This window comes from Cnephaeus nilssonii, assembly GCF_951640355.1.
Source record: "Cnephaeus nilssonii genome assembly, chromosome: 14".
Classification (NCBI taxonomy): Eukaryota; Metazoa; Chordata; class Mammalia; order Chiroptera; family Vespertilionidae; genus Cnephaeus; species Cnephaeus nilssonii.
The window spans coordinates 60,905,259-60,917,397 of record NC_137085.1 but is presented as its reverse complement, the minus strand read 5'-3'; positions in this window follow the sequence as shown (position 1 = coordinate 60,917,397).

The window sequence follows — 12,139 nt, the reverse complement described above, 5'->3', positions numbered from 1 at the left end:
TTCATAGGTCGATGCTCAACCACTGAGCCACCCCGGCTGTGCAGTGTCCTCATTTCTAAAATGAGAAATATGGTAAGTATTTTCTGGGATTGTCATCTAGCAGAGCACCTGTTGCATTGTAAGCACTTTAAAAAGGTGTACTTTCTTCATCTGTTCTCCAGTATTCTCTGAGAAACTTTTTGTCACCTAAAGAACAAATACTAGTTAAGATATAGGTTAGGTCATTGTTACAAGAGACCCTGAAATAACAAAATGATCCCTCTTTCACGTTAGGGCTCATGTATAGCCTAATATCAGGGATGGAGCCTTGGAACCTAGTTATTTGACAACACCTAGCTGCTAAGAAAGGAGGTGTTATCTTTGGCTCTGCATTATGGTGGGTGGTAGATGAGGCTAACAGTCTCTGCCAAGATATATTTCTAGCCTAAACCTACAGGTGAAATGAGATTGAGATACCTAGTTTCCCTCTAAAGTGGTGGAGGTGAGATTCCTAGGGGATGTGTTCAATTGTTCAAAAGACAGAGACTGGTATGCTTGCATAACTGGTCTTATATTTGGGGTATTAACAAGGCTTAACATGACAGTGGTTGCTTTTGTTTCTCATTTTTCTCTTTATTACAACTTATGAACAAGTTACTTATTATCTTCAGCTTTCATCCAGCACAGAGAAAAACAATCTTTCTGCTCTCTTGGCCCAGAGTCAATGAATTGATCAACAAGTAGTTACTGAGCTTCTGGAATTCATTCATTTGTTCATGCATGCATTTATTCACCCTCTCACTTCTACTCATTCCAAAAGTATCCATTGAGTTTTTACTTTGTACTATGTTTTGGAAATGTTAATGCATGTTAGCCATGACCTCAGGCCTTCATGAACTCTTAGTTAGTGGTTGAGAGAGACAAGCATTGAAAAGACCAGAGCACATGCCCGTGAGAGAGCCGCTGAGAAAGAAGTAAGCCCAGGATCTGATGAGAGCCCATTGGAGACTGCTACACAGGGAGGAGGTGGCCCTGGAATTGAATTAATTGCTATGATGGATGTGGCACTCTCCATTAAAACACTCAGAAAACAATGAATGCTCTTTTTGGAATCACACCTCATTAAATGCTAAAGGGTTCTAAGATGGGCAGGTATGTAGAAAGGTGAGTTTCAAGAACATTTTGGGTTGATTTAGAGTTGTGAGAATTGGCATGCATTCCAAGGTGGAGCGGTCTGAACAAAGGCATGGCATGTGCTGAGTTCCTAAAGTGGGAAAATGAACTAGACATCACTAGGTGTCCTTCAAATGGCCTACGTCTCATTCTTTGGTTTTGAGACAACTGCAGAATAAATCCTAGTAAGCTCTGCCTTGTCCTGGGTGGCTCTTCACCAAATCCAGACTACAGAAATGAACAATAGCAGAGTTGTGCTTAATGCTGCTAAGCTTTCCATTCTGCGTTGGCAGACTCAGTATATAATTTTCTGAGATAGAAAATCCCCTGGCTTAGGATTTTGCCAGAAATAACTTTCCCCCAATTAGATGCTACTTTGATGCAATGATTGCTTTAAAATTGTCTCAATTTGAAACCATCTAATAGCCAATTTTGGAATGAAGAAAATGGGAGAAATGCAACAGCTCACAGGCAGTCCCTTTATTGAGTGTGTGATCCAAGAACAGGAAAAAAAAAGCAGAACTCTCGGTTTTTTCCTGCCTCAGACATAGAGTGTCAGTGAGTTTCATGACAGGGTGGTCTTGACCAGCAGATCCTTTCGTTGGCTTAGCACAAATCAACTCAAGCCTTCTGAGGAAGGGCAGTTTGATCATATCTTAGGAAACCAGATTTGATGTGTTCTTCAGATGCTGTCTTTCTTTTTATCATACAGGCATATTCCAGAGAGGCTGGCCAGAATGTGCAATGGAATTGGCCATCTTCTTCTGTTTCCCCAAACAGTGGCTGAGCACCAGCTCTATGAATGGATTGTGAATCAGGAGGTGCCAGTACAAATTGATGCTAAAATCCAAGGAGGCTCATGGTACATGGTAGGTGCTAATTATACACTTGAATGAATGAATAATTAATGAACATTAATGGACCAGAATATCCCTTCCTCTCTTACAGGGTGGGCTTGTCTTCTCCCAAGCATTTCTCCTTAGGTACAGTATGGCCCTTCGGCGATGATGCACTGCATTCCTCTGGGACTTCTCCCTGATTTCCCAAGGAGCAAATACTGCCAGGTGATGCAGGTAGGTACCCTGGAAACATTTTGTCTTTTGTGGTCTTTGCTTTTAGGCATCATTAGGTGGAGCCAGAGTAGGCATTTATGACTAATTTTGCCCCACAACTGAGGTGATTGCCTCTGAGCACTCCTCCGGACACCCCAGGTTATATGAAGTTTTTCCGGTGGGGGTGCTTATTGGGAACATAGACTCTTTCTGGCCCTGTCTGGCTGCCTGGGCATTCCATCTGTTCCTTTGGCCTCAGAGAGTTTCCTCACACACTTGTGCCGGAAGGAGTGGGATGGAGTTCCTGTGCAGACCTCCTCAATGTTCTTCCTAAGAGCCCATCTAACAGGGCCGTTCTCCCTTCGTTGGCACCACCTTCGAGTTCTTGAAGTCCCAAAGCCACCTCCTCAACCAGGATACGCCTCTGACCTTTGCCTGGGTTCTCCCTTCCTAGCATGTGGTCTGTTATCTCTTCCCAGGCGACAATCTTGGGACTTTTCTTATATGTTTCCCCTCTCAGGGATCACTGTGCTCTGCTGCCCGTTTCAATGTCTGAAGCCATTGTTTCATATTTTCTCTTATTGTTTTAGTCTTTTGATGTGGGAATGTGAATCTGATCTCTGTTTTTCCATCCTGGCTGAAAGAGGCAGTCAGCGCATAAAAATTTATGAACGAGAACATTCGTCAAAACATTGTTGTTTCTGAAGAGTAATTGGAAATAAGCAAAAAGCATAACAAAAATAGAAATAATGGGATGTGTGCCATGTGGTATTCATATAATATGTATGGTGGTGTCCACATAATGTGCTACTATATAACCATGAAAAACCACATTTTCAAAGAATATTTACTAACACAGGGATATATTTGCTATGTTGTATTTATTGAAAAGGGCATATGCATATTTATTCTTATAATTTCAATTTGTAAAGAGATATTTATTATATATACTGTAATATAAATATACACTCTATATATAATTTAATATGTTATATACATTATACAATTACATTATAAATATGTCATAATATCACATAAGTATGTACAATATATAATGTCTATTCTGTTAATATAAATAAATATGTAATATGCAAATGCATATGTATGCCACATAAAATGTATATGAAAGTATATATACTTACATAAATATATACATGTGTATATTTTAGTATGTGTGATCCAAAGGAACATATATATAGTCTTTAATATAATGGACCAAAAACATGTTCAGGGAAAATAAGACTTGAAAGCAAATACATAAAAATGGTAAGTGCTATATTTTCCTAATTTTTACAATCAATATATAATAATTATCAAGTAAAAATGTTAATCAAACTTTTTAAAATTAGAGATTTCAACAAAGAACCTGCAAAGTGAAATCTTACTATAAATTGAGATATTTACTAGGGAACCTATTTTTAATGAACATAATAATCATAAATATAAATAGCCTTTTATTTGACAGGCACTATTCCAGGTGCTTTTTATATATTAATCATTTAAGTCTCACAACAACCCATTAAAATGGTAATAATTATGTCCCTATTGAGGAAACTGTGGCACTGAGAGTTTAAGTCACTTTCCTCAGCTATTAAGTTGCAACACCAGAGTCTGTTCCATACTGCAAGGCTATTCTGCCTTGCTCCCTAGAACTATGGGGTAGAAAGGGCTAGAGCAGTGGTCGGCAAACTGCGGCTCGTGAACCACATGCAGCTCTTTGGCCCCTTGAGTGTGGCTCTTCCACAAAATACCACAGCCTGGGCGAGTCTATTTTGAAGAAGTTGTGTTAGAAGAAGTTTAAGTTTAAAAAATTTGGCTCTCAAAAGAAATTTCTATCATTGTACTGTTGATATTTGGCTCTGTTGACTAATGAGTTTGCCGACCACTGGGCTAGAGAAGCTTTCTGGGAAAGAGCGATAAGTGACTGGAATACTGAGGCATCAGCAATAAGACAGGGAGATATTCAATTGTAAGAGAAGGCTCTGTGTCCCCAAAACTGGGGGTTGAGCAGATCTTGGGGTTGTTGCCAGACATGCCAAAGGCCAGTGGTCGGCAAACTGCGGCTTGAGAGCCACATGCGGCTCGTGAGCCGCAGTTTGCCGCTCTGTTGACTAATGAGTTTGCTGACCACTGATAGACTCTCGATTCCAATAATTACAGGCTGTTGTTCCTTGTGATTAAGCCCCTATAGGCCAAGCAGCTAATATAATAGAGCCACGATTTGAATCCAAAGCTACCTGTTTTATCTGTGCCTTTGTGGTTCTAACCAGGTGCCTCTCACCCCACGACTGTTGGCTTGACATCTGGAGGTTGAAGGCCTAACTTTTTCTTGCACCCTATTAACTAGAGAGAAGAAAGATGTGGCAGGTGGAGGTGGGCGGGAACTGTGCCTCACTAAATGTAATGAGATGGTTCACCCTCAGCCAAGTTCTCTCCCAGAGCCCCAGAGACCACACTTCCCAGCAACTCTGAGCAGGGAGCAAAAGGGCTGACACATACTCTGCAGAATGTCCATCAAGGCAGCGCTTCCCATCCACTGACACCCTGGGGTTATTATTGCTTTGGGTACATGAGATCACTCAGGGTGGAATGCCTCATTATAGGCTTAAACCCAAGTTATAAATCAAACATTTCTCCTTTAAATATAAGAAAGTTTCCGATGATTTTCAGGAACACCTGGTGTAAAGTGAGGTCATCTCATATGGTAAGAAGGATGAATAACTTACACTGCATTCCCATAAATTTCTTTAACCTGGAAGGAAGTCTTTAAGGCTTTCTGCGTACATGGTGTGTCTGATTTTCCTCGAATGATGTGTGAAGTGTTTAAACAGACTGGCAAGTTCCCAGGGCTCTAAAGCTTCCCTTGGATTCTGCCTTGCTTTTGGTCTAAACAAGTGTCAAAATTATCGAGGACTGCTTTCTTAGCTTGACAAAATAGTCTCTTTTTTTCGACCAGAGAGATCTTGCTTACAATTATTTCTTCATTCCGCATCCTAAACTTCCAATTTGCAGAAGTAGAAAAATCAATATGAATAGCTTAGTGCTGACAAATGAGGCTCCAATTACCAATAGTCGTATGTAATATGGTAAAGATTTTTGACCAGTTAACCCTAGTGTTTTCTTATTTTAATGTTGTTTGGCATAGGCGAACCTAGTTATTATTCATAATTATATCTGTAAACACTGTTATTCTCTGCTTTCCCTTCCAAAGGCTCTACTGACTTTAAAGTGAAATTATTTTGAGATGAAAATCAATAACTTTTTACATAAGTTTATTAGGTTTGCCAAGTAAGGACATTTTCATTTTAGATATTGTATTCTCTTTTTTGGTTCAAATAATGATAGAAGAGATGGAGAAGTATCCCTCAATGGACACCGAGGAGCAGATAATAAATAGTCTCTTAATAAGCCATTAGAATTCTGATGCCAGATTGATTGTATCCACTGATGTGTTAAACCAGCACTTTTCAAACTTTAATGTACACACAAGTCATCTGAGGATCCTGTTAAAATTAAGATTTGGTTTCAGTAGAGCTGGCTGGGGCCCCAGCATTATAGTTCTAAAACACTTTTGGATGGAAGTTCAATTTCTCTCGTAAGGACTTACATTCAAAGCCGGAGTTCTGGTTGTGAAATTCAACATCCCACCTGCTAATGGAATTGTCAGCATCTGAATGAGGTGAAGTATATGCAGGACTTTCCTCAAAGTTCCAGAAATGAGGTCATGGCTCCAAGAAATCTCAGTTTTCCACACCCACAAATGTGTCACCTCTACAGACTTATACCTGTTGGGTAGTTAGGTTCTAGAGAGACCACAATATCTCCAGGAAGAGTATGTCTGTGAGAATGTTGCTTCTTTCTAAAGAGCCAGGAGGATGGGTGTCAGTGGAAGGGAATGAAAAAGAGAAGAAACAACAAATCAAAAACAGAAACCATCCCCGAAGAGAGAAAATGATTAGGGCAGAAGGAATTTTAAATAAATACTAATTGTGAAATAGAATATTAAGACTGAAAACTTGAATATGTGGTAATAAAAAGAAGTATTATTAACCTTTTTGAGTATGAATAGTGGCATCAGTATATTTAAAATGCATTAATGAATGAATAAACTAACTTAAAATATTTGTTGAATACTTACTAAGTTTTAGGCACTGTATTATGTTGAAATAGAGAGTGAAATTAGGCAAGGATCCCACCTTCATGAACTTTGAATCTAGTGAGAAATAGACCTTGCACAAATCTCTGCATTTATGACCAAAGATGTGCCAAAAAAAAAAATGCAACTGGGTATGGAGTGTGTAGCAAGGGTATTTAATCAAATCTGAAACATCGGGACAATTTTGCCTGAGACAGTCAGGCAATTAGTCAGCACAGCACAAAATGTCTTCATGACATGCTCAGAGGTAAGCGGTTGTTAAAGGAGACTTACGCAGTTGTCAGGAGAGTTGGGATTTGGACAGATATGGGTAGGAGAGGACTTGAGGAAAAAATTCCTGTTAACGTTTCACCATTATCAAGGCCATACATTTCACAGCTCTTTTCTACAGGAAAATAAAATAGAACAAATCATGGAATCCTAGTACCTTGTCCGTCTACTTTGGAGACAGAAAAGATGATGGCTCCAACCTCTGATTGTTTGATGTTTGCCTCTGACCCTGGAAAGATTCTGAAAAATATCAGAAAGCTTTTGGGACCTGGTCTCTAACACAAGTACAAAACAGTTTGTCTTTATTTCATCCTGCTAAAACCTACTTTTCCTTTCTTTCTTTTGTTTGTTTATTTGTTCAATGGAAGATTTCTGGGATTTCGTTACAATTAAAAGGCCTTATGGGGTATACACATTTTCATCAGCTTGATAAATGAACAGCAAAATCAGGACAAAAAAGCAACCCCTGAGCAGATTTCAGCTTGGAAAGGGTAATGATTTTATTGCTTAAGGGAGAAGGAAATAAAGGAAAGTGTCCTTTTCCAGGTGAATGAATTATTACAGTTATATGATTTATAATCATTGGTGGCAGGGGACGGTGAACAAGTACTTTCTCCTATCTCTGGATATTTCAAGAAATATCATTGTTAACCATTTCTTTCAGAAACCTACTGGGACAGCTACACAATCTCCCTGGGGAAACCTACAATACATTATTTTCATCCTTTGATTAGTAGTGGCTAGTTTCCTCTGGTGTCTACCCTAAATTTGTCTGTCTGCGGCTACATATACCATTATTTCTTTCTCTGTTGGCAGCAGAAGCAGCGAATGCATTACCATCTGCATAATGATGTGCTTTAGAGCTTTTCTTCCTCTTTGGCTATCTCTTCATGAAATTGCTCATATCCTAAATCGATGCTTGAAAAGGAAAAGGGGCAGGGAAACCCAGAGAATAAGCTAGGAGCACCTCTGAAAAGCCCAGTCAGAGCTACTCCTTGTGTAAGTAAAGACGTAATGAGAGATTTCTCCAAGGGAGCTTGACTTGGATTGAACTGCATCTTCCCCTTCATCCTGCCTTTTGCTAAGAGACAGTCACAAGTGGAACATAAATTCTCTAAGACTCACTTGCAGACAGACTTATAGCCTGACATGTTTATTCAAGGGATATAATGTGCCTCCATGTTTCTTCCCACTTTAGGGACAAAGAGAATGTAGCCAGCCAGTATCTCTGGGAAGCTAACCAGAGGCCTTTTGGTAGAACCTAACGCTGTGTTCCTTAGATTTAGAACATAAGGCCAGGAGCTTCATTGAACAAATTGGGTTTGTTCCAAGCCCATTTAGCTTTAATAGGAGATCAAAAGGAGAGATACATAAGAAGTGTATTATGCCATTGAAATATTTCTCAATATCTCTTTTCATACTGTTTCTTTAAAATTAGGAAACCCAGCACCTGAGAAGAAAGGGTTTTGGCTATCATAGCCTTATTTCCACAGCAGTTCTAGACCTTCCCCATTCACTTTATTCATTCTTCCTGCTTGATTTCTGCTTTTCCTTGGCTTGAGCAATAATAGTATGTTTACTCACTGAATATTAATGAATGACCATGAGTGTCATTAGCCATATTTCTTTGGCTAAGTAGCCTTCTCTGCCTTGAACTTTGAGTCTCTCCCCCAACAATAATACTTATATCCCAGGGCTATCTGCTTTAGACTGTTCCTTCAAGATCCTGAAAGCCTGGACCCAATCTTGCCAATTGTCTACTTAGTTGACATTTACATGGGACTGCCTCAACCACCTTAAAGAGGAATTAGATGTCCCATTATCCTGTAAGAAGTTTGATCCGTATTCTCAGTGGAAGAAATCATGCATAGTGGTATTCCATAGGGTTCACAGAATTCTAATAACTTAGAGATTGGTTTAATATCACTAATGAACTCAAAGTGGCAATTATCTATTAGTCTCCATTACATTGTCTCCCAACATCCAAACAAAGTATTTGCAAAGATACAGGAAAAAAGAGGAAAATCATATCAATACTGAAAACTAAATTTAGTAGACAACCCATTGCCAATATCTGGCAGTGAATCTTTGCTGACTATAAATATAAGTCAGGTTGAGTGTATTAAAAACAAGTTACCTAGAATTCACCTCAAGGTATGATGGATTATGAGGTAACATGAGCACTCTGTTAATCTTCCTGGTTCCCAATTATCAGATTACACCTATCAGAGATAAAAGGTTAAGATTATGATCTGGACAAAAAGCAAGTGGACCATAATGGTAAGCCAAGAATTATAGTTTCTCATGTATTATATTGGTTCACAGGTACAAGAATCAAGTTGTGGAGGAAATAGAAGATATTACTTGGTAAAGTAGATTTGAACTAGGTGAAAGCCCTAATGAACTCAGTGCATGTCAGTCTATCTTCCAGATGTAGCTTTGGAAAGAGGAGAGATTACTACACTAGAGGCAGTGAGCAGGGCCAATGTCATCTTACAACAAATAAACAAATTTGAAAAGAATTTTCTAATTAAAAGATTAGCAAAGAAACATTTAAAAATAAGAGGAAGAAAGAAAATCCAACGCCAAAGAAATAACACTGCATAATAAGAAAAGACTTAGAGGAAAGGTACATTTCTAAAATAACATTTTCCTGTCAATCCAGAAGAAACTATCGGGAAACCATTTGGAATGAACATTATAGAAGAATACACTGCCTCTATGAAACAGAAATAGAAAGCCACATGGATATAAAATGCTATCACTGAATAAAATAAAAAGTAAACAAAACTGATGAGAGAGAAGATGATTGACAGAGGAAAGAGTATAAAGAGTTAACATGTGGATAATTGGTGTTTCTAAAGCAGAGTAAATAGATAACAATCAATAACCGATGCTACATATATAAGAAAATATGCCTGAGAGAATAATGATTTATGGATTAAGGTGGCTCACCCAGGCAAAGTCAATAAAGACTCACTTATGGGGCAATACTTTTGTTATAAGGTTGTATACTCTATAAACTTGGTATCACAAGGCCTTTACACTCTTAACAATTACTAAAAAAGGACCCCAAAGATCTTCGTTTATATAGATTATATCAATGTTTACCACATTAGAAATTAAAATAGAGAATTTAAAGAAAATATTTATGTATTCATTAAAATATTAAAACCATTACAAATTAACATAAGTAGGATATTTTTTTTGTGAGGGGAAAATCCTATATTTTCCAAAACAAAAAATGTGGAAAAACTAACATTGTTTTAACATTTTTACAAATCCATCAGTGTCTGTCTTACTAGAAGACAGAAGTAGTAATATTTCTGCATTCAATTTGTTTTAATATGTTATTTTGGTTGAAATATGTGAAAAATATCTAGTATTACACAGAGATGTAGTTGAAAAGGAGAGTATTTTAACACCTTTTGTGGACAATTGTAGTTACTTTTAAAAGTACCTGGGGCATAAATGGTGATAGAAAAAAATAATGAGATAATATAAAATACTGCACCAAAATTTGAAAAGTGTAGATTTTAAAGGTTAATTATACCATGAGGACTAAAAACCTATTACATAACTTTTCATGCTCAGTTACAGTAAAATCCATTGGTCAATCTGAAACTGAATGGATCTTTACCTATATATCATAATAAATTGATAATTTGGAAATATATTGTTTTCCTGAGTTATTCAGACCACCCAAATGTGGATACATTACATTATATACTTTTTAAAGATCATATTCATTGATATCATCAGAAAAGTCTAAATATTGGAAAGCTAGCAAGCTCACGTGGTGGTTAAAAGATTTCCAAACCTATAATTTCACCCGGAAGCTTGAATATCACCACTGACAACAAATATAGTCAGTTCTTTCCCTTGAGGTGGTGGTCTCAGTCCAATTTTAAGAAAATGTTTGAGAAATATCTAAGTTTGATTTAGCATAGTTTGTCTATTACTTATTTTTTCAGACAAAAAAAAAAGTGTTCCATGACAATGGACTAGTTCAGTTTACAACTCAAACAATTGCCCAAGTGGTTTTCTTCAAGACAGTCATTGTACGTAGGTGTGTTGCAAAGCGCCTTATGTGTGCCTCCTCTTATTGCCAAATAGGATATACAATGCCTAGAGCAATTTGGTGCCACTACCTTGCTTCTTTCTAAGGCATCATTGCTTTTGCACTGTTAATGCCAATGTTAACACCATAAAAGAAAATAATATCTTAATAATATTATCAAAATAGTTTTCACTTCATGGACTCCCAGAGGGTCCTGAGACCTTTAGGCCTGCAGAACACACTTTTAGAACTCGTGCTCTGTAAGCATCTAGATAGATAAAAATAGGTATTCTACAAAGGAATTTTAAAAATCAGGTTGCCTCTGTCATAGTAAATGTGAGACTATAATGGAGCAATCGACATTTTGAGAGACAAAGTTTGTATTTCATGCAGATCAAAAACCAAAATTCATTTGTAACCTATTTTAAAGAGATAGACCTACAAAAAGTAACAAGATAAAAATAAAAGAATGCATAAATTAAAAAAAAAACTAAAAATATAAAGGAAGTAAGAATCAAAATATTATCCAAGTACAATTCACATCAGAACTCATTAAACAGAACTAAGACAGTTATTGACAATGGCCATGGTTTCATTCTACAAAGAAGGAACTGCTTCCCTAGACCTTAGGCACCAAAAATATTACACAGTAAAATAAACAAAATATGAACAGGCATACTAATACAAGTAGAAGTTGAAAGGACAATAGTACAAGTGGTAAATTAACACATCTTTTTAAAAAATCTTTCTTAGATCACGTAGAAAACAAAGAAAGGCAGGCTACAGGGCATCCAAATAATGCATGCGGGTTTTATATCTACTTTACCTCCTGCAGAACAAGACAGACTTCAAGCTGTAGGGAAAGGAAATACCATCTAGAGACTTGAGCAGTGGGGTCCATGCTTTGAGGGTAAGAGATTTATGTGAATGGTTTCCTGAGTGGTGAAGTGAATATTAAGGCCGAGATTTCACATGTGGCCTGACATATGAGCCCCAGAGATCAAGTGTATCCTGTAAACCAGATAATTTCAATTTCTTGGGTTCTCTTTATTTATGTCCCTGTTATTAACATCTATCCTTATGTAAACATTCTATTCCTGTTTCAGTTGAACTATATGGAAGCTGAAGAAGATGAAGAATATTTTTTGATGTCGCTAGCATTTAGAACAATATCTGGCATATAGTAGGTGCTCAATAAACATTTACTGAGTGAATGAATGTCCACATTTGGGAGCAGAATGAATGAGGATCTCCCTCTAAGTTCAGATACTTAGACTAGCATTACAAGGAGGGGGCAAAGCAGTGAAAAATCGACACAAAATCCATACAAGAGCCAGACATCTGTGGTCCAGCTACCATTTTCCATGTGGGAAATTTAATCTCCATGGCCACCCTTGGAGGTGTATTTTACTCAGGAAGGTGGCCATTCCCTTGCAACATCATTCTATG